Source organism: Mytilus edulis, chromosome 1, assembly GCF_963676685.1.
Source record: "Mytilus edulis chromosome 1, xbMytEdul2.2, whole genome shotgun sequence".
NCBI classification, from domain to species: domain Eukaryota; kingdom Metazoa; phylum Mollusca; class Bivalvia; order Mytilida; family Mytilidae; genus Mytilus; species Mytilus edulis.
In genome coordinates this window covers 79378990-79398423 of record NC_092344.1, presented here as the reverse complement: position 1 = coordinate 79398423, position 19434 = coordinate 79378990, and the positions used below count along the sequence as shown (strand labels likewise).

General features: G+C 31.9%; 1 protein-coding gene across 6 annotated transcripts in view; it reads right to left on the bottom strand.

Annotated features, from left to right (window-relative positions):
* The window catches only part of LOC139491211 (serine/threonine-protein kinase TBK1-like), a 44965-nt gene extending 38690 nt beyond the window's left edge, over window positions 1-6275 (bottom strand). The window contains exon 1 of one of the 6 annotated variants that reach the window (XM_071278701.1): window positions 6158-6275. The gene's annotated coding sequence lies outside the window, so the exon portion shown is untranslated. Of the gene's footprint in view, window positions 1-1601; window positions 1704-1770; window positions 1933-5674; window positions 5913-6157 lie in introns of those variants that run through there. The other 5 variants (XM_071278693.1, XM_071278711.1, XM_071278727.1 and 2 more) reach the window with 5 other exon arrangements.
* Between the last annotated feature and the right edge of the window lie 13159 nt (window positions 6276-19434).

The window sequence follows — 19434 nt, the reverse complement described above, 5'->3', positions numbered from 1 at the left end:
TGGCCCTCGTCTCATCCGATATAATTCTATATTCATTGCAACTCTTTTTCTGATAGAAGGTCAATGTAAGGTCAAAATCGATCATGCCCGCTTGGTTAGTACCTATATCCGGTGTACTGATGATACACGGTGGTAGCTATGGACTTATTTCATAGTAAAATTTATCCTCACTCTCAGACTTAAGTTCCTTGTAAAATAATGGTCATGGACTTGATTTACAAAGAAAAAAAGTTTGGCAGACAAATTACAACTAGACCAAAGGAAAAGGTTCACAAAAAGGTAAATTGGCCCTTAATTTTTGATGTCTTTTTTTAATTGGGCCAATAAATTATATATTTAACATACATATTTGTGATAATACTACAGTGTATTAAGACAAAAAAATAATTTTGGAACAGCTTTTAAATTTCTTGAAGCTATGACCCCTTAAACAGTGTTAACTAAACATCATTTATATTTTATCAAAAGGACAATTTTGGTTAAGTAAGTAAGTAAGTAAGTAAATTTTATTTAGAGTCGGCATATATATACATTATAACAGAGAAAACATGAGCTCTGGTGAGCTCTTTAACCGACTATCACAATAAAAATCATGCAGCATCATGCAAATACTACCAAATAAAACATGCAATATAATGAAGCAAACTTCTATTTGATTTGTGAGCCTCCAGAGTCAAAGCTCATGTGGCAAGCGCCTCTATGTGCATTGAAGCGGGGGAATCAACAAATCACTTGACGATCATAAAATATAACAAACTAAAAGCATACAAACAATAAATAAATAAAAATAAGCACTAGCATTTAATGGCAGATATATATTTAAAAAATGCATAAAAAGCAGAGCAAAAGGCCATTATAAAAAGAAAGAAAGAAATTTCAGCTTTGAGACAGCACTGGATGGAAACGACATGAACTTAATTTATTTATTATTTTAATTGTTTTTGGCAAAATTAACCTTGGCAGATAATGCACAATTATTATTGATGATACAATGTATGAATTAACTGAATGAATTGCCCCACCTGATCTGGATTCTTTTAGGGACTAACGTGCCATATAAGACATTGTGATGTAAAGTTTATTGCATTGTGACATCAAATTTTACAAGGAAAAACCTAAATTAGAAGATATTGTATGGGGGTGGGGGTTATGTGTCTATGAGGGTTAATTAACTTGTAATGGGGGTACCTTCATGCCGAATAACGATAAACATTCTTGCCAAATGAAGTTAACAAGAATTTTTGGTGCATGACGATTAAATTCATGATGATAAAAAAAATCCACTGATTTTGACGAAACACATTAGTTCTTTTCCGAAAATGTTGTTAACAAAAAGTTATATTGTAGTGAGCAATCAGGCTAATGATATTTTGACGAATCATGAAAATTTAAAACAGATTTGACGCTAACGGTTTCCAAAATTGACAGTTTTATGACGGACAGCAAAGGGCATTACTACCCTCTTATTTATCCACTACTACACAAATGTACTAGATGTACATCTGTTAGTTCAGGAAGACAGGGGAAACACGGGTATTTGTTTCTATCTGATAACTACATGTACTATCCATATACATAATATATAAAAGCTTCTATTATACCTGTATATGGATAGTCGACCTCCCAATGGATAGACTTAAGAAACAAGTTTCTGTTGCTGTAACTGTGTAAGGGCAGAGACATGTTTTATGTAGTTATATCTGTGTCTAGTATTAATTAGTAAGGGGAAGCACCGACAAAATACATACATTTGATTTAATAAGTCATCACCTTTGCAAGAACACCGGTTTTCATTTTCTATAACTAGAATATCAAAGTATATGCCTCATCATTTGCTACACGGGTATTAAACGCCAAAAACATGTTTTGTGTTAAACTTCTTCTTCTGCAAAATGTAAACATAGTTGTCGTGATCTCACTGTATTGTTCACTGTAAGATTCATCAAAACTATCACTAATAACCCAAAAACATTTTTTTTAAGAACAGAACACAGCAAATTATAATTTGAGATAATTTATTAATTTTAGAATAGCTTTTCTGAAATTACCTTCATCTGGACGATACTTGTCAAATATTCGAAACCCAAAGATGTAAATGACTTTATATAATTTGGATATACGTTTTAGTATGTTATAATTAAAAAAAAAAAGCCGGTGATAAATATTTGTTTGTTATACTTTTTTTTCAAAATGAAATACTTGATTTAAAAATGTAGTTTTGGCCAGGTTTTGAAAAGTACAAATCCGCACATTTATCATGCTATAGAACGGGCAAGTTAATAAACTAGAGGTTTCAAGGAGCCTAGCTGTGTCGCGCACCTGATATGTATGGATACCACTTATTCTCTCTTGATTATGTTTATGTTTACAACTGATTCTTAAAATATATGCAATCCTTTTAATTTTACTTAAGTTTCAGATGTATTTATAAGCCGAAAAATACACTTTACCATTAAAGTCCTATTTTAGCCATGTCGGTCGGCAGGCAGGGTCATCAGACACTTTAAAAAAACTAAATGCTCTAATGATGATTGTGCAAGTTTGGTAATTATTCTAAATAGTTTGAGAGAAGATTTTAGTAAAAGATTAAAATCTTTTTTGAAAAAGTGTTAAAAATTTACTATAATTAATGATAACAACTCATTTTGGGTCAATTGACAGTTTTGGTTACGTTGACTTATTTGTAGATCTTACTTTGCTCAACATCATTGCTGTTCAGTGGCGGATCCAGGGGGGGGGGGGGGTTCCGGGGGTGCGCACCCCCCCTTTATTTTTGCCGATCAATGCATTTGTATCGGGACATATGTTTTGCACCCCCCCCCCCCCCTTTGCCCTGGGTGCCCTGGGTTAGCACCCCCCCCCTTTCGAAAATTCCTGCATCCGCCCCTGCTGTTTACGGTTAATCTCTATCAGTAATAATATTCAAGATAATAACCAAAAAAACTGCAAAATTTCATTAAAATTACTTATTTAGGGACAGCAACCCAAACAACCCGATGAACAATTTCACCCCCGTATCAGATTCAGTTTCAGCGATAGAAGCCAAAAACTGCATTTTACCCATATGTTCTATTTTTAGCCATGGCGGCAATGTTGGTTGGCAGGCGGGGTTGTTGGACCCCAATAATAATTGGTTAAACTTTAACCAAGTAGTTTCGGAGAAGAACATTTTTGTTAAAGTTAACGACGACGGACGACGGACGCCAAGTGCCTTGAAAGGCCAGATAAACTTCACTCACTTAAGTTTACCTGGCCTTTCAAGTCAGGTGTCTGAGCTAAAAATACAAAAATAATCCATCGATATACTCCAAACTTTAACACTTTTCAAATTAAGTTACTAAGCAAATCTAAATTAACGGACCTTACAAGCATGTACAACAGTAAAATTGAAAAAAAACCATTACAAATCTTTCAACGGATAATGAAAAGTCATAACTTTTTGATGTTTTGCCGTATTGTTCAAAGTAATAAAAATTTGAAATATGCACGCAGAGACATTGTATGTTTATTTATATCAAAAGTTCGTGTGATCAGTACAGTTTGCTTGAAAAATTAGTTGTGGAAATGTTTTTTTTTGGTGGAAATAGTATCACGCAAAGATCTATGTGGAACACTACGAAAATTGGTGACTGGATGGCTTTAGATTTAATATGTACATTGTTCGTGAATTTTTTGATTTTGTTGTATCAGTATGCAGCAAAATGTAACATACTTTTTTATTTTTGTGTGCAACTTTCTCGATATATAACGTAAATAATACATTTTGTGTATTTGTATGTATATTTAAATAATGTTAACAAATGGCAGTGTTTTAGAAAAAGTAGTATGGAAAACGATTGATTTTGTCGACTTCTTTATAAGAGGAGTGACTCTCAATTGTTCTTCCCACATGCGCTTAGAGACAGGATTTGGATATTGTTTTCCCCATTGTTTGTACTGAACATTCAATTTTCTATTTTTATATCATATGCTTAACACTATTTTGGTTGAATTTACCACTTCTGATTCAATCAATTATTTTCAATATTTTTTCTGAAGAATTGAAAGTAAAACAAAGGATTGCATCAAAGCTGATAAATTCACACAGAACATGGGAATCCAATCACAGTAGCGTTAACTATAAGTATACGGTATAATTGAAAACTAGTAATCAGTTTCGATGGGGTGGGAGTGGGACAAAATATTAAAATCTTGACTCAAAGCCCATGTGGGTTTTCAATCTGTACTATATCCCCGCATTGAAATGTTATCTATGTATAATCTATCATGTTTTAATACGTATTGAGATGACTAAAATGTCACCTTATAACCGTTAATAATAAATATAATAATAATGATGACGATAATAATATTAATAATAATAAATTACATAAAGATTACTTTTTTTGCATGTGAAATAGTTTTAACAGGTTGAAATTTTTATCAGAACCCCATTTTACATTTCTATATTGTATTTTCTTGATGAAAAGTGATAATATCATCAAGAAAATTAAAAAAAAAAAAATGAAAATAGTTAAAAAGTTTTAAACACTTAACTTAAAAAAAGTAAAATCATAAAAATATCGGACGCCGTGGAAAATTCAAAATGGAAAGTCCATAATCAAATGGCAAAATTAAAGGTTCAAACATATCAGACGTGGATAACAACTTTCATATTTCAGACTTCGTACAAGCATTTTCTAATGTAAAAAAAATGGTGGATTAAACCTGGTTTTAAAGCTAGCCAAATCTCTCACTTGTATGACAGTCGCATAAAATGTCATTATAATGACAACAATATTAAAAACACAATTATAACATCAAAATTAATGAAATAAAATTGTTCTAATGTTTGGGTTTTACACCAATTATCGTGCTTGCCTGTGTGCTTTAAATTTTCGTTAGCCTTTCAAAATATGACAAATTAAGGCCACAGTAGTATATCGTTGTTCGAAGTCATAAATCGATTGATGGAAAATAAATCCGGGTTACAAGTTAAAACCGAAAATATATATGGCGTTCGTATCTTTTGCTATTCGACTAATCGAAGTATAATTAACCTATATATTATGTTGTATGTTCAAAAATAAGACAAAATAATATATTTATATTTTATGGCACATGAAGACAAAGTTATTTACTACAATTTTTTTTTATTATTGTATCAAAAATTGGTTATACCTGTTCAAACTGCCAATCTTGCAAAATAAAAGATCTTGATGATGTGCAATCTGCTGGTTTTGTTTACACAATAACAAAAGTACAAGAACCAGAATCCAAACTGACCGCTTTTACCATTACTTTAAACTTGGATTACAGAATTTGCCAGAACCGTCACATCATAGAAATGCGACCCTATGACAAGAAATACGTTCGTTTGGTCCTATAATATGCATAGGCGGGTAATTTTCTGATCGTGTATGCATATATACTACTTTGACTTTCCTTGTCGTGAGAAAACATTTCAAAATATTTTTCACAAGACATTTAGGAAATAATTATCAACTATAAGCTGCACACACGTACACACAAACGCCAATAACACACAAACATACGCCAATATAACACATACGCATACGCATACACAAGCTCATATATATATTTATACATGTTATATATAGATAATCATAATATATCATATATATATATAAAAAAAAAAAAAAAAAAAAAAAGAAAAGAGATGAATAATTTTTACCATATTGTTCCATGCAGTGTTATACGGATATACTATTCTTGCGACATTTCAAAAGCGCTTGCTGATATTAACAAACATGTATTTTTAATAAAACTAATAATAAATATGCTAAAGAACAACTTTTACCTGCACAATAATTTATCTCCAAGTCACCTTAATCATTTATACTTCCCTGTTTTTATGAAAGTTTACACTATTAATGTGAAACAAACTAGGTTATGAGTTTCAGTATTTCCGCATTAGGGAAGTACATTAACGATATAATAGTTTCTATTCTAAAATCAAATACCTTTTGAGGTTTCCAATTCCAACAGACACACACGTATTTCTTGAAATTAGGAAATAATTTTTCATTTATTTAACAAGAATTCTGACACGATATAAAATTTTGAATCTATTTAAACTGTATGAATTTAAAGTTTATTATTGGTTACTCATTTCATAATATGTTACAAAGCAGTTGCACTCATTCAAGGTACTTACGATTTGTCATCTTATAATCTCGATTTCAGGAAATCACGAATTAACCTTCAATTTTGGAAAATGACATCTCAATCACACATAAACTTACAGCTACCTCTTTACAAGTAGAGAAAGTTCCCACTATGAACTGGCTACCGAAGTTGCACCGTACAAATTGACAAATTAGATTTATTTAGTCTTCAAGTTTTTCCATGACTTAACTGTCTATTCTACTTACAAGAACAATTGGTACATTAAAAACCTGATAAAAAAATGTTCAAATAAGACCATTGAAAATAGTTGAATTAGTAACTTTAATTTTTGAGTTACAAAACGTTCGTTGGAAGTACTTGATAAATTGCTTGCTTATATTGGTTTCAAAGTTTTGATTTTTCTATTCTATATACCATTTTGCCTCATAACCTCATTAGAAAAAAACCAATCACACATCAAATTAAATAGACGTTTAAAAAGTCAGAATGCGAATATATCTGTTCAAACTCTTTCATGTAATTTTTTAGTAACAACAAACAAAAGACGTATTGCCAATGTGGACTTGCTTTGATACGATAACTGCACTTCATCTTTCAGGGTAACACGATGGTTCGCTTTGGAGATTCCGTATATCGTTAAGTTCCATGTGAGACTATAACTGCGCAACACTTATTGCGGACCTGTTCTGAGTTGTTATTAGTTACAACTTGTGGCTAAAATCAGCTAAGACTCATCGTAACAGCATAACATACTCAAATTTAATAACACTTTTAGATATTTGGATGATATATTGGCTCTCAATAATGACGTCATCAGTATCACTTTTCTAACGAGATTTAGTTTTCTGAACTGCATGGCTTTAAATAAATAATATTAACATTGAAGACTGCTCTTTCCTGGATTTTGATATCTATATCTTTAACATGTTTAACGAGAAGCTTAATACCAAAATTTACAATAAGATATTAAATAAATTTTCATTTCCTTCAATTTGCATATGTTGACGCTCCTTTGTCAACATATTTATGCCTTTACTGCATATTTGAAGACAGAGATCATGGGAATATAGTTAATAAATTAGCACCTGTCTGTTTACATGATTTATTAAACATGTTAAATGTAAACATTTATTAATATTCTTTTAGATATAGTAATATACTAGATTTTCCACATGTAAAAACTACACAGTTTGGTAAGAAATGTTTAAAAGCAGCTGCTACTCTGAGGAACTGCCTATCTGACCATTGCAGGACAGAAACTATTTTTTCTCAGTTTTAGAGCCTTATAAAGTCCCCGAATGCCGTTGTTCTGCATGATGATAAGCTTTTAAAACTTAACTTATTGCTCTAAATGATTGCATTATGACTTATTTTTTGCATGTGTGTTATATTCTATATGTGCTTAATTTTAGTTGTGCTTACATTTTAGTTATGCTTGAATTCTGGCCTGTTTAGATGTGAAGTTAAGAAATGCCTTGCATGTATTTCAATATACATGTGCTGTTTCTATTCATTTGAAATAATTTGCTGTTTAATTATATATCGTATGTGATTTCAGTGTGTTTGTTGTTTATATGTTATTTATTTTCGGTAAGAAGCTCTCAAGAGCTTATGTTTGTATTGTTATATGTGAACCGAATCAAAATAAAACTTTCGTATTCGTATTTGATTTTAACGAAAGAAATCTCTGTATTACTGAATAATTATTATAACAGGGTTTTCGATATCATAAATAAGCCAAACATTTACTTAATTGTATAATCGGTACAAGGACATCATTCATAATATAAAACAACCGTACAGACATCTTATACGTTCAGGTATTTCACCTCTAATCTTTTATGAATATTTTCTATATAAAGCATGACAATGTCGTCATTCACCTTATGATTTGACCAAACCTTTAAATACATTAAAGATGACAAATTTTGGAATTAAAATACATTCACTTATATAGGGTCATTGCAAAGGAAATAAGCACGTTTTTTTTTTATTCTAAAACAGAAAGGTACGGGTTATGTTCTTCTCATTTATTTTATGATGGTATGATAGTAAACCTCTAACAAGGGGTATTGTGTTTGATTTTTTTTTTATGAAGACATAATCTTCCAATCGATTTAAGTCTGGATCTAACATGTCAGTAACTGCTAGTAGTCCTTTGTAATGCATCATTTCATTTTGCTTAGTTTATGCTGTTACATATTCTTAAATTGGACTGGGACTTCGGTTAAGCTGAATTTTACTGTGCGTATGGCTAGAAGTTAAAGCGAGGGCTGATATCTCACACAAAATATTTACGCCGCTGCAATTTTGCGCTTGTCTCAAGTCAGAAGTTTCTGGCATTTTCTAGTCTTGTATGTTTTTAAAATTTTCGGTTCATTTAAGAGATTCGGAATTTTATGTGGCATCAACTTTTAATTGAACTAGTAAATACTTTGTTTAGGGGCCAACAGAAGCAGGCCTCCGGGATTTTCTTGCTGTGTTAAAACCCATTGACGGTCCTTGGCTGTTTCTGCTTTTTGATTGAGTTGTTGTCTCATTGACACATTCCCCATTTCGTTCATCAAATTTATTGTTATAGATTAAGGTTCCACTAAAGTCAAAATATAGGACACTTCATAAATATCTAAACTTTGCCTGTATTTAAAAACCTACAATGAATAAAGTCCTCAACTATGGGAACATATCTTCATTTAAACATACTCAACACATGTATACAGTCTGTGAAAATTGTAAATAAATTTTTATTTCATGGCCAAACTGGTTTTTGGGGAGAACACTAAATTTTCCAAAAAATCTGAAGGCCTGTGAAATGACTTAATTTGTTTAAAATTGGTACGAGTGAATACTGTAACATATAATGCAGTAGTACCAATCGATTAACCTTCCTGTGAGCCGTGAACTTTTTATCCGCAGGTGCTGAATATATATTGCTTTCTTAAAGAACCAATATTTAATGAATACGTACATAGGTAGATATGCCAAAGAACTATCAGCTTGCCCTTTAACAGTTTGTAAAAATAATAATGTTCGCTTTTAACCAAACACGTTATTCAAGAGACATACTTATATAACATACACATACTTATATACTCTTTGACAAAAAGCCAGCAGAAATGTGATTGTTAAACTATACACAGACTATATCTCTGCAAACTTTGAGATTCAAAAACAAAATTCATAGTTCTTGAGATGGAGAAATTACGAGATAAAGATATGATTATAATGTAACAAGAGGTCTAAACAATAACAAAGACCGATAGGATATATATAATTTAAAGAATGGACCAATAATAGTTATCAAAGGTACCAGGATAATAATTTAGTACGCCAGACGCACGTTTCGTCTACATAAGACTCAGTGACGCTCATATTAAAATATTTATAAAGCCAAACAAGTACAAAGTTGAATAATTTAGAGTTACACACCATCAAAAATTTGTTACAAAGAATGTCGTGTAGTCATCAGCGAATATTGTTTTCCTTCTGATTATATTGTGCAGAAGATACAAGACTTAAACAAAAAATGCGAGAAGGTTGTCGACAAAAAAAAAGCAGCGTCGCTATGAACGCTTGGCAGCCACAATCCAGTTATCCTTGTGGTAACTTATCTGGCAACCTGTTGCTTCAAACTCTTAAACATTTTGAAAGTAAACTTGCCCAGTCTCTGGTGTCCAGAAAAACGATTTGTGTCACATTTTAACCTGCTGATGCCTGAAATTCTCTAAAGCTAAGATCACAAATCTATGTACGCTACGACAAGATCTGATGACGTCTTTTAAACGTTTAAAGGGATGATTGAAAGCTACTCACTGGAAACCTTGGTTTAACAGCTTCCTAAACAGCAATGTTCTATGAAGGAATTCATAATGAGCCAAAATATGAGTTACAGTTTTAAAAAAAAACCTAAAAAAAAGTAACAGAAACATTGAGGGGACAAGAACTAGCAATTTTGTTTGATATTTATTTGGATAAGCTCGTGAATATTATCTATAAAAAAACTTTTTAATAGTTTCAATTACTGGGATTTACTGATTTATCGATAGAGGCAGATTCTGTCGTGGATATTTGTAACATCATTCAATGATAAGAAATTGGAAATGTATTTGTAAGCTAATTGCGTAAAGTAAACATTCACATTACATCCAAAGAGTGTTTATCATTAGGGTCTCCTATTGCGACTGTCATACAAGTGAGAAGGTTTATCTTCAAGTAGCTATTGCATCAGGTTTTATCCAAATTTTTCACATAAGTAAATGCTTGTACCAAGTCAGAAATTTGGCAGTTGTTTTCCATTAGTTTAACATTTTGATTTTTTTCGAAATACTAAGGACTTTCTTATTGCCTTAGCCGTATTTGGCACAGCTTTTTGGAAATTTGGATCCTCTATGCACTTCAAATTGTACTTGTTTGGATTTAACGAAACGCGCGTCTGGCGTAGTATTAAATTACCAGTCTGGTACATTTGATAACTATTGATTCTGTCATGTGATAAGGGTCTTTTCATTTTAAATATCCCCTGCAGTTCTGTATCTTTGTTATTTTTGTTTTTTGTTTCTGTGTTACGGATATCATCAATAGATTTAATCATCTTTTTATATCTGACTATTTTCCTTTATTTAAAGGTGTTCTTGTTTTCAAGAAGTCCATGCACCACACATTCTTCACCCAACTATCCATTGTCCTAACTTCTTATTCAATATTTAGGTTTTTTCCTCGTTTGCTTTTATTTCATTTTAACTTAAAAAGTAATATCACAAAAATACTGAACTTAGAGGAAAATCAATTCGGAAAGTCCATAATCACATGGCAAAATCAAATAACAAAACGCATCAAAAACGAATAGACAAGAACTGTCATATTCCTGACTTGGTTCAGGCATTTTCAAATGTAGAAAATAGTGGATTAAACTTGGTTTTATAGCGCTAACCCTCTCATTTTGATGACAGTTTCATCAAATTCCATTATATTTACATTGATGCGTTTACTAAACAGATACAATTAATAAAACAGTCAAAATATGGGTACATCAGCCATCATCGTATAACAATTTTAAAAGGAACAAGAACAGAACACAAAAAACATCTATCTACAAACACATTCATTGATCCGCGTGTCCGACACTAGACAATTTTATACGTCACATAAATTTGTCGTTCAATGTGCATGCAAACAATTTTAAAATTTACATAGGCAAAATGAATGTTAGCATATAGGGTTGAAAAATCAAAAGTATGTAAGAATAAATTTCAGAAATAGACCAAGATAAACACATCTGATGTTAATTCATATATATGATTTCGAATAAAATAATTCTTAGATTACAAAAACACAAGAGGATCCGAAAACTCTAAAAAGGACACTAGCTATGACTGCCAAAAGCGAAAAACGTCGAAATGACTAACAACATTATCAGAACCCAGCATGAAAACTAAAGACAGAGCAAACTTGGGTAATCTCAGGTGCTCCAGAATGGGTAAGCAGATTTTGATCCACATGCGACCCCGACGTGTTTCTTTTATAGATATTGATAATAAATTATATCAAATGATAAGCCATCACACACTATCGGATTGGTGATTGACTCTTTCTAAACCCTAAACATCACCAAATTAAGTTAGACTTAATTAATTACGCTTGATTGTCATTGTTGTCGGTAAAAATGTAGTGGACACCAATATATATAGTCATTTCATTCAGGACCAATGCAGTGTTTTCTTCGTGGATATACAAAAATAATGATTTTTTTTCACATGTGAACATCTATTTCGAAGATACTAGTACTACCTCTTGAACTTGAATAATTAGCACAAGGGCTATCGATTTAGGAAACACCTGTATAGAATGATTTCACGTCAGTCAAATATTCTAAACTCTCGTTACAATTTTGAATATATCTGTTCCAAACCATACGAGTATTTAGACCATATGCGTATACTCATATAGTCCGACCATATGCAAATGGTCTGACCGTACGCGTATAGTCGGACCAGATGTGTATATACGTGTATGATTATTAACGGGCCGGACCATATGAGTATTTTGACCATATTGGTATTTTTTTTAAATACGCATTACAAACGTTTCAATAATACAATAAATTTTATCTAAAAAAAATAATGGTTACATGACAATGTATCAATTTAAAGGCTACATTAAAATTAAATATTTATGCAAAAGTTAATTTTTATAGCTTATTACATTCTTGCATGTAGACTTATGGTGACATTTACCTCCACAAGGTAACATAACTTTTTCGCATTTGCGCGTCATGGTTGTGGACCAACAGTACAACTTATTCACAAAACAACATTATCACTATTAGTGCAATCATTTATGATGTAGAATTTTCGAAGATGCAAGGCTTTTTTTAATGTAGATTTATGTGATAAATGGACTTGCAACAAATGAAAAAACGTAATTGGTGACTTTAGTATCTATGATATTTTCAGATTGAAATACAAACTCCTCATTCTTCATCAGCTATTCAAACTTGTAACAAAAACGTTTCTCAAAGTGTCATATTGTATTCATAAAATTACGTTTTCCCTTAATTATAACAAATATTCTTGTTCTACTCTTTTCTGGCTCAAAAATGTCATTTTGACATCATTTACGCGTCTGGCGTACTAGATTACAATCCTGGTATCTTTGATAACTATTTACACCACTGGGTCGATGCCACTGCTGGTGGACGTTTCGTCCCCGAGGGTATCACCAGCCCAGTAGTCAACACTTCGGTGTTGACATGAATATCAATAATGTGGTCATTTTTATAAATTTCCTGTTTACAAAACTTTGAATCTTTCGAAAAACTAAGGATTTTCTTATCCCAGGCATGGATTACCTTAGCCGTATTTGGCACAACTTTTTGGAATTTTGGATCCTCAATGCTCCTCAACTTTGTTCTTGTTTGGATTTATAAATATGTTGATATGAGCGTCACTGATGAGTCTTCTGTAGACGAAACGCGCGTCTGGCGTACTAAATTACAATCCTGGTACCTTTGATAACTATTTACACCACTGGGTCGATGCCACTGCTGGTGGACGTTTCGTCCCCGAGGGTATCACCAGCCCAGTAGTCAACACTTCGTAGTTGACATGAATATCAATAATGTGGTCATTTTTATAAATTTCCTGTTTACAAAACTTTGAATCTTTCGAAAAACTAAGGATTTTCTTATCCAAGGAATAGATTACCTTAGCCGTTTTTGGCACAACTTTTTGGAATTTTGGATCCTCAATGCTCCTCAACTTTGTACTTGTTTGGATTTATAAATATGTTGATATGAGCGTCACTGATGAGTCTTCTGTAGACGAAACGCGCTTCTGGCGTACTAAATTACAATCCTGGTACCTTTGATAACTATTTACACCACTGGGTCGATGCCACTGCTGGTGGACGTTTCGTCCCCGAGGGTATCACCAGCCCAGTAGTCAACACTTCGGTTTTGACATGAATATCAATAATGTGGTCATTTTTATAAATTTCCTGTTTACAAAACTTTGAATCTTTCGAAAAACTAAGGATTTTCTTATCCCAGGCATAGATTACCTTAGCCGTATTTGGCACAACTTTTTGGAATTTTGGATCCTCAATGCTCCTCAACTTTGTACTTGTTTGGCTTTATAAATATTTTGATATGAGCGTCACTGATGAGTCTTCTGTAGACGAAACGCGCGTCTGGCGTACTAAATTACAATCCTGGTACCTTTGATAACTATTTACACCACTGGGTCGATGCCACTGCTGGTGGACGTTTCGTCCCCGAGGGTATCACCAGCCCAGTAGTCAACACTTTGGTGTAGACACAAATATCAATAATGTGGTCATTTTTATAAATTTCCTGTTTACAAAACTTTGAATCTTTCGAAAAACTTAGGATTTTCTTATCCCAGGCATAGATTACCTTAGCCGTATTTAGCACAACTTTTTGGAATTTTGGATCCTCAATGCTCCTCAACTTTGTACTTGTTTGGCTTTATAAATATTTTGATATGAGCGTCACTGATGAGTCTTCTGTAGACGAAACGCGCGTCTGGCGTACTAAATTACAATCCTGGTACCTTTGATAACTATTTACGATTATACAATTAAATATTGCTATACTCCAAAGGATATAGATTTACACTTTTTATCTATTGTACAATTGATATGATACATATTTTTATACTGCACTTGAATGATAACTTTAAACTGACTGATGACAAATGCTCAGTATATAGATAAGATAAGATAAGATATATTTTATTTCCAATAGTGGACCCATTACAGGCATAATCAGTACATTGATTTTTTTATCACACAATTGCAATAGAAAATAAACAAAAATAAAAATAGAAATAAGTTTGACAAAAAACATGAAATATAAATTGAGTTTATAATACATGTAGTCAAATATCAAAACCTGTAAGGCTCTCAAACATGAACTAAAACTACCGGTTAACCGGTTAATTGGTGGAACGACTATCCGAATAACCGGTTAGGCAAAATTGTACTATTTGACAACACTCATAATATATATATATATTGATAGTCAATATTCCAACAGACATTATCTATATCAAAATGTACGTAATTAGTGATGAAGTGTCACGAAAATGGATAAATAAAACCAAGGATAAAGATTCCTACGATTTATATGAAATTAAATGGAATACATTTCAAGTAAATGTTATTTCTATTGAATTTATTAGAGTGTTAAATCAAACTTTCCTCCGCAAGTTAAACTTTATCAAATCCTTCTCTTACTTTATCTATTTTTTAGCAAGTCTATGAGTATATGAGTATAATAACATGACCATATGCGTATAATCGAAATACTCATATGGTCCGGAACATATCCAATATAAGTCTCTACTAATGTTTTGTAATAATTGACACCAATTATCATTTCATTAAAGACTCCTCCACACGTTGGTTCACACGTAGCTTCTTATGCAAAGGTTGATTCAGGACAAGTTTGTAGCGATTGCCCCTGTCAGGGATTTCAAAAGATGAATGTATAAGGTGTATGCTCTTTTAGCAAAAACTGGTCCAAACCAGAAATTAAACAGCATCGAGGACTCAAAATTCTGAAAGTTTTTTTTATCAAAACGGCTAAGGGAATATATTTCTAGGGTAGAAAATCCTTAGTAATTTTGAACAATTTAAACTATTAAATGTATAATGAATAAATAATATAAAAATATTTAAAACTTTCTAGTTTTTAAAAATATTTTTATATTATTTATTCTGTTACTGACGATTTTTTAGTACATTTTTGTACTACTAATTGCCATACTGACGAGTTTTAGTTATAATTTACAAGAATTGAAAAAAAAGTTCTATAAAAATTAAAACCCAATATTAATTCTCATTTGAGGAAATACTACATTGCTATACCCTTGAATTTTACCTTATTTATGTTTATAGTTTAATTAACCGAAAAGTACTGATGTAAAAAGAGACACATTCTGTCTTATCGATTTATAAAATCCTTCAATGATAAAAAATTGGAAAGTCGGTCGTAAGATACTTGCAGACAGAGTTAACATTCACATTACATTCCACGATTGATTATCATTAGGATTTTCTGTTAAATATTTTCTGTGATACGAATATTTTCAATAGATTAAGCTATCTTTTTCCGTCTGACTATTTTCCTTTATTTTAACGTGTGTTTGCTTTCACAAACACGATAGAACATAAGAAGCTGGATATATGAATTCCATTTCACAATACGAAGTCCATGCTTCATTTTCCATGTATTACTCCCAACCATCATTTGTCCAACTGTCTTAACTTCTAATTCAATGCTTTTGATTTTTGTTCATTTGTTTTGATTTTGGTTTTAATGGCTTGACATGTTAGCTCATATATATGATTTCGAACAAAATCATTCTTACATTACAAAAAGACAAAAGAGAGGCGAACGATAGCAAAAGGATATTCTTACTCATAAGTCGAAACTGACAATGACATGACAAAAACAAATCAAATTCTATTAACAGTACACAAATCACATCATAGAAAACTAGTCTGAGCAACACGAACCCCACTCAAAATAGGTATGATCTCATGTTTCCTAAAAGGATAAGCAGATATTGCTTCTTATGAGACACCTTAATTGTTACTATAATAGAAAACAGTAATAAATTATTAAGTGATAAGGCATCACACAATAGCGGATCGGTAGTTGACTCTTATCTAAACCCTTAGAGATCACCAAATTAAGATAGGCTAAATTGCGATCTATTGGTATTTTGATCGGTAAAAATTTACACTAATATTCATGACATTCAAAATTCCTCCACACATTGGTTCACCACTAGCCTCTTACTCAAAGGATGATTCAGACCATGTTCGTACTGATATCACCTGGTATTTTAAAAGATGACAGAATAAGGTGTGTGCTCTTTTCACAAAAAATGCCCAAAAGGATTATGAGGAAAAACGACTGAAATCGACACTGCATAAGTTCAACTGTACCAATAAAAATTGGTTGACCAATACGATATGTCTATGTATCAATTTACTTGTTGTTTGTTTTAGATCGTTTGAATCAAAATTTGTCTTCTGATCTTTGATTTTGTCGAATTATCTCCAAAGAATTTAATTTTTTCCCTTTGAAGTTTATATATTTTCGACTGTTTTTTTTTATCTAACCGTCCTTGATAAGTCTTGTTTTCAATTTTAAATAACTCAACTTTGATACCAGGAAGAACATGTTGTACGCTAGACGCACATTTCATCCTCAAAAGTTTCACCAATGACCTTGTTAGAATATATCTGAAGGCCCAAGTAAAGACCTACGTTGAAAATCATCGCGGACATAAGATTACAAAAGGTTTTTCCAAATATAGATAAGGTAATCTATTATTGTGACAGAAAATTCTTAGTATTTTTTGTTAAATGTTTTATTCACAACTACTAGTTGTCATTCAATCTAATTAAATATTATCATGCATTTCTATACTGATGAGTTTTCATTTGAAGGCATTTAAAATTTGAGAGAATTTATCATAAAATGTTTATAAAAACAAATACGCATAAAAAACTCATCAGTGACGCTCGACCAAAACCGTTACAAAGTATGAAGCCGAAAAGCATCGAGGAAAAAGTAAAAGAACAAAAATACCAAACGCCGAGGAAAATTCAAAACGGAAAGACCCTAATCAAATGGCAGAACACAAACCCCAAAACATTAAAAGGCTGGATAACAACTGCCATATTACAGGCTTGTAACAGGCATTTTCGTATGTAGAAAATAGTGGATTGAACCACAATTTAAAAGTAGCCAAACCTCTCACTTGTGTGACAGTCGCACGAAATTCCATTGACTACACTGTGAACAAATCAAACAAGTATAATAGGTTATTATTTCAAAAGGGGTACATCATTCTACATAATGTTGTAACTTCAATCATTTAAAAAACAAACAACTATGAAGACTGTACTTTGACCAATAATGGTTTACTTTTTACATTTAGACCTGGAGAGTTGTCTCATTGGCACTAAAACCACATCTTCTTTTATCTAAATATGTCAAGAAAGAAAAAGAAAAAAAGGCATATAGACAATGAACATTTGCGTAAACGAAAGACAGGGATACAAAAAATACCATAGTATAAAAACACAATGACGGGACGAGAACCAACATTCCGAAAGGTTTTGCCCAAAACAGGTCATGTAAAAAATGGTTTTAATTCTAGTAATTAATTATTGAAAATTGAAAATTATCGACAAAGAAATTGCCAGGCAAATGAAATAAATTCAATTGGAATATCGAAGTTAAGTTATATTTATCCAACACACATTCGTTTACTTGTTTTGAGAATGGCTATATGTCATCGTTTGTGGAGTGATACACAATCTGGTATGATTAATGAGCTCTGATCGAATAAATGTTGAAACACATAGGGTTTTTGCTTTTAATTCCGTTCATTAGAATACTGAAAGTGTCAATATATATCTATAGTATCTTGCATTAATTTGTAGGATCCTTTACTATAGATAATTGAGCTGATCTGTAACCATAACATCTTCATGCCTTATATATCATGTACTGTAGAACGCTTGATTTAAACTGACGAGGAAAGGTAACACACGGCCACTGAAAGCTTTATTTTTGTGAAGCCCAGATGGTCGTTTGGTCTAGCGGGACGGCTACAGCGCAGGCGATTAGGTGTCACGATATCTCAGGAGCATGTGTTCGAATCCCGGCGAGGGAAGAACAAAACATTTAAGAAAGCAAATTTACAGATCTGACATTGTTGGGTTGATGTTTAGACGAGTTGTATATACATAATGTACACAGCCATGTATCACCATCATTGCTGGTGATCCGATGGATACATCTGTTGTAGAGTTGTCACTGACTCAGACGTACTTATCTATATATAAATATATTATGGATATAAATAATGTGTCTTTTCCAAGAACTTTGTAGCTCAAGTATCTTGAATTCGAATTATTGGCGCAAGGGCAATTGATTTACATAAACCGTTTGTAAACAACTGTACACAAAGGTTTTACGTCATACAAACTTATAAAATCTCGTTAATAATTGTTTTATACATCCAATATATATCTTCATTCTTTATAGGTAAAATACTTTGTAACGTTTAAAAAATGAACACTTTGAAAAAAGCTAAATCGAAATTATATCTGTTATATACAAAATCGATTGTCAACAGAGATTTCAGTTCGACTATTTTTCAGACAGATGTACTATTCAAATATATTGCAACATGATTCAACCCATTGTTCAATAGCTGCGTCTGATAGTTGTTTGAGACAAACATCAAATTGGTAATTTACATGCTGAAGAAATATTACATTGTGTTTTGTTTTTTGTTATGAAATTATGTCACACTCTTTGAGGAATAAAACTACAGTAAAAAGTCTTTTCTATTGAGAACTTTGTTGTATGCAATCTTTTATGAAGTACAGCAAACGAACAACACACTAGCATAGCATTGCTTCCTACATGGAACTAAGTACTTTCACTTTTAACATTATCTTTAATATTGTATAGCTAATTTGTGTCTATTTTTATTTTTGTTTTTGTTCGATTTCATAGTATTGTAATGATTGCCATTGTTTATTTTTTTATGCACCCATTGTTACATTTTGATAGATATTAAAAGGAGAAGGACTTATTTTCAAAACTAGTCAAACTTATTAAATATTAATATATTGTCTCAAAAAGAAACATCATCAGTGGTTGACTTATCTTAGTTCTAAATGTACAAACATTGTACTGGTATAGTTAATATTAGACGTTTAACAGGGCATTCAAAGATCAGGAATTTTATACTT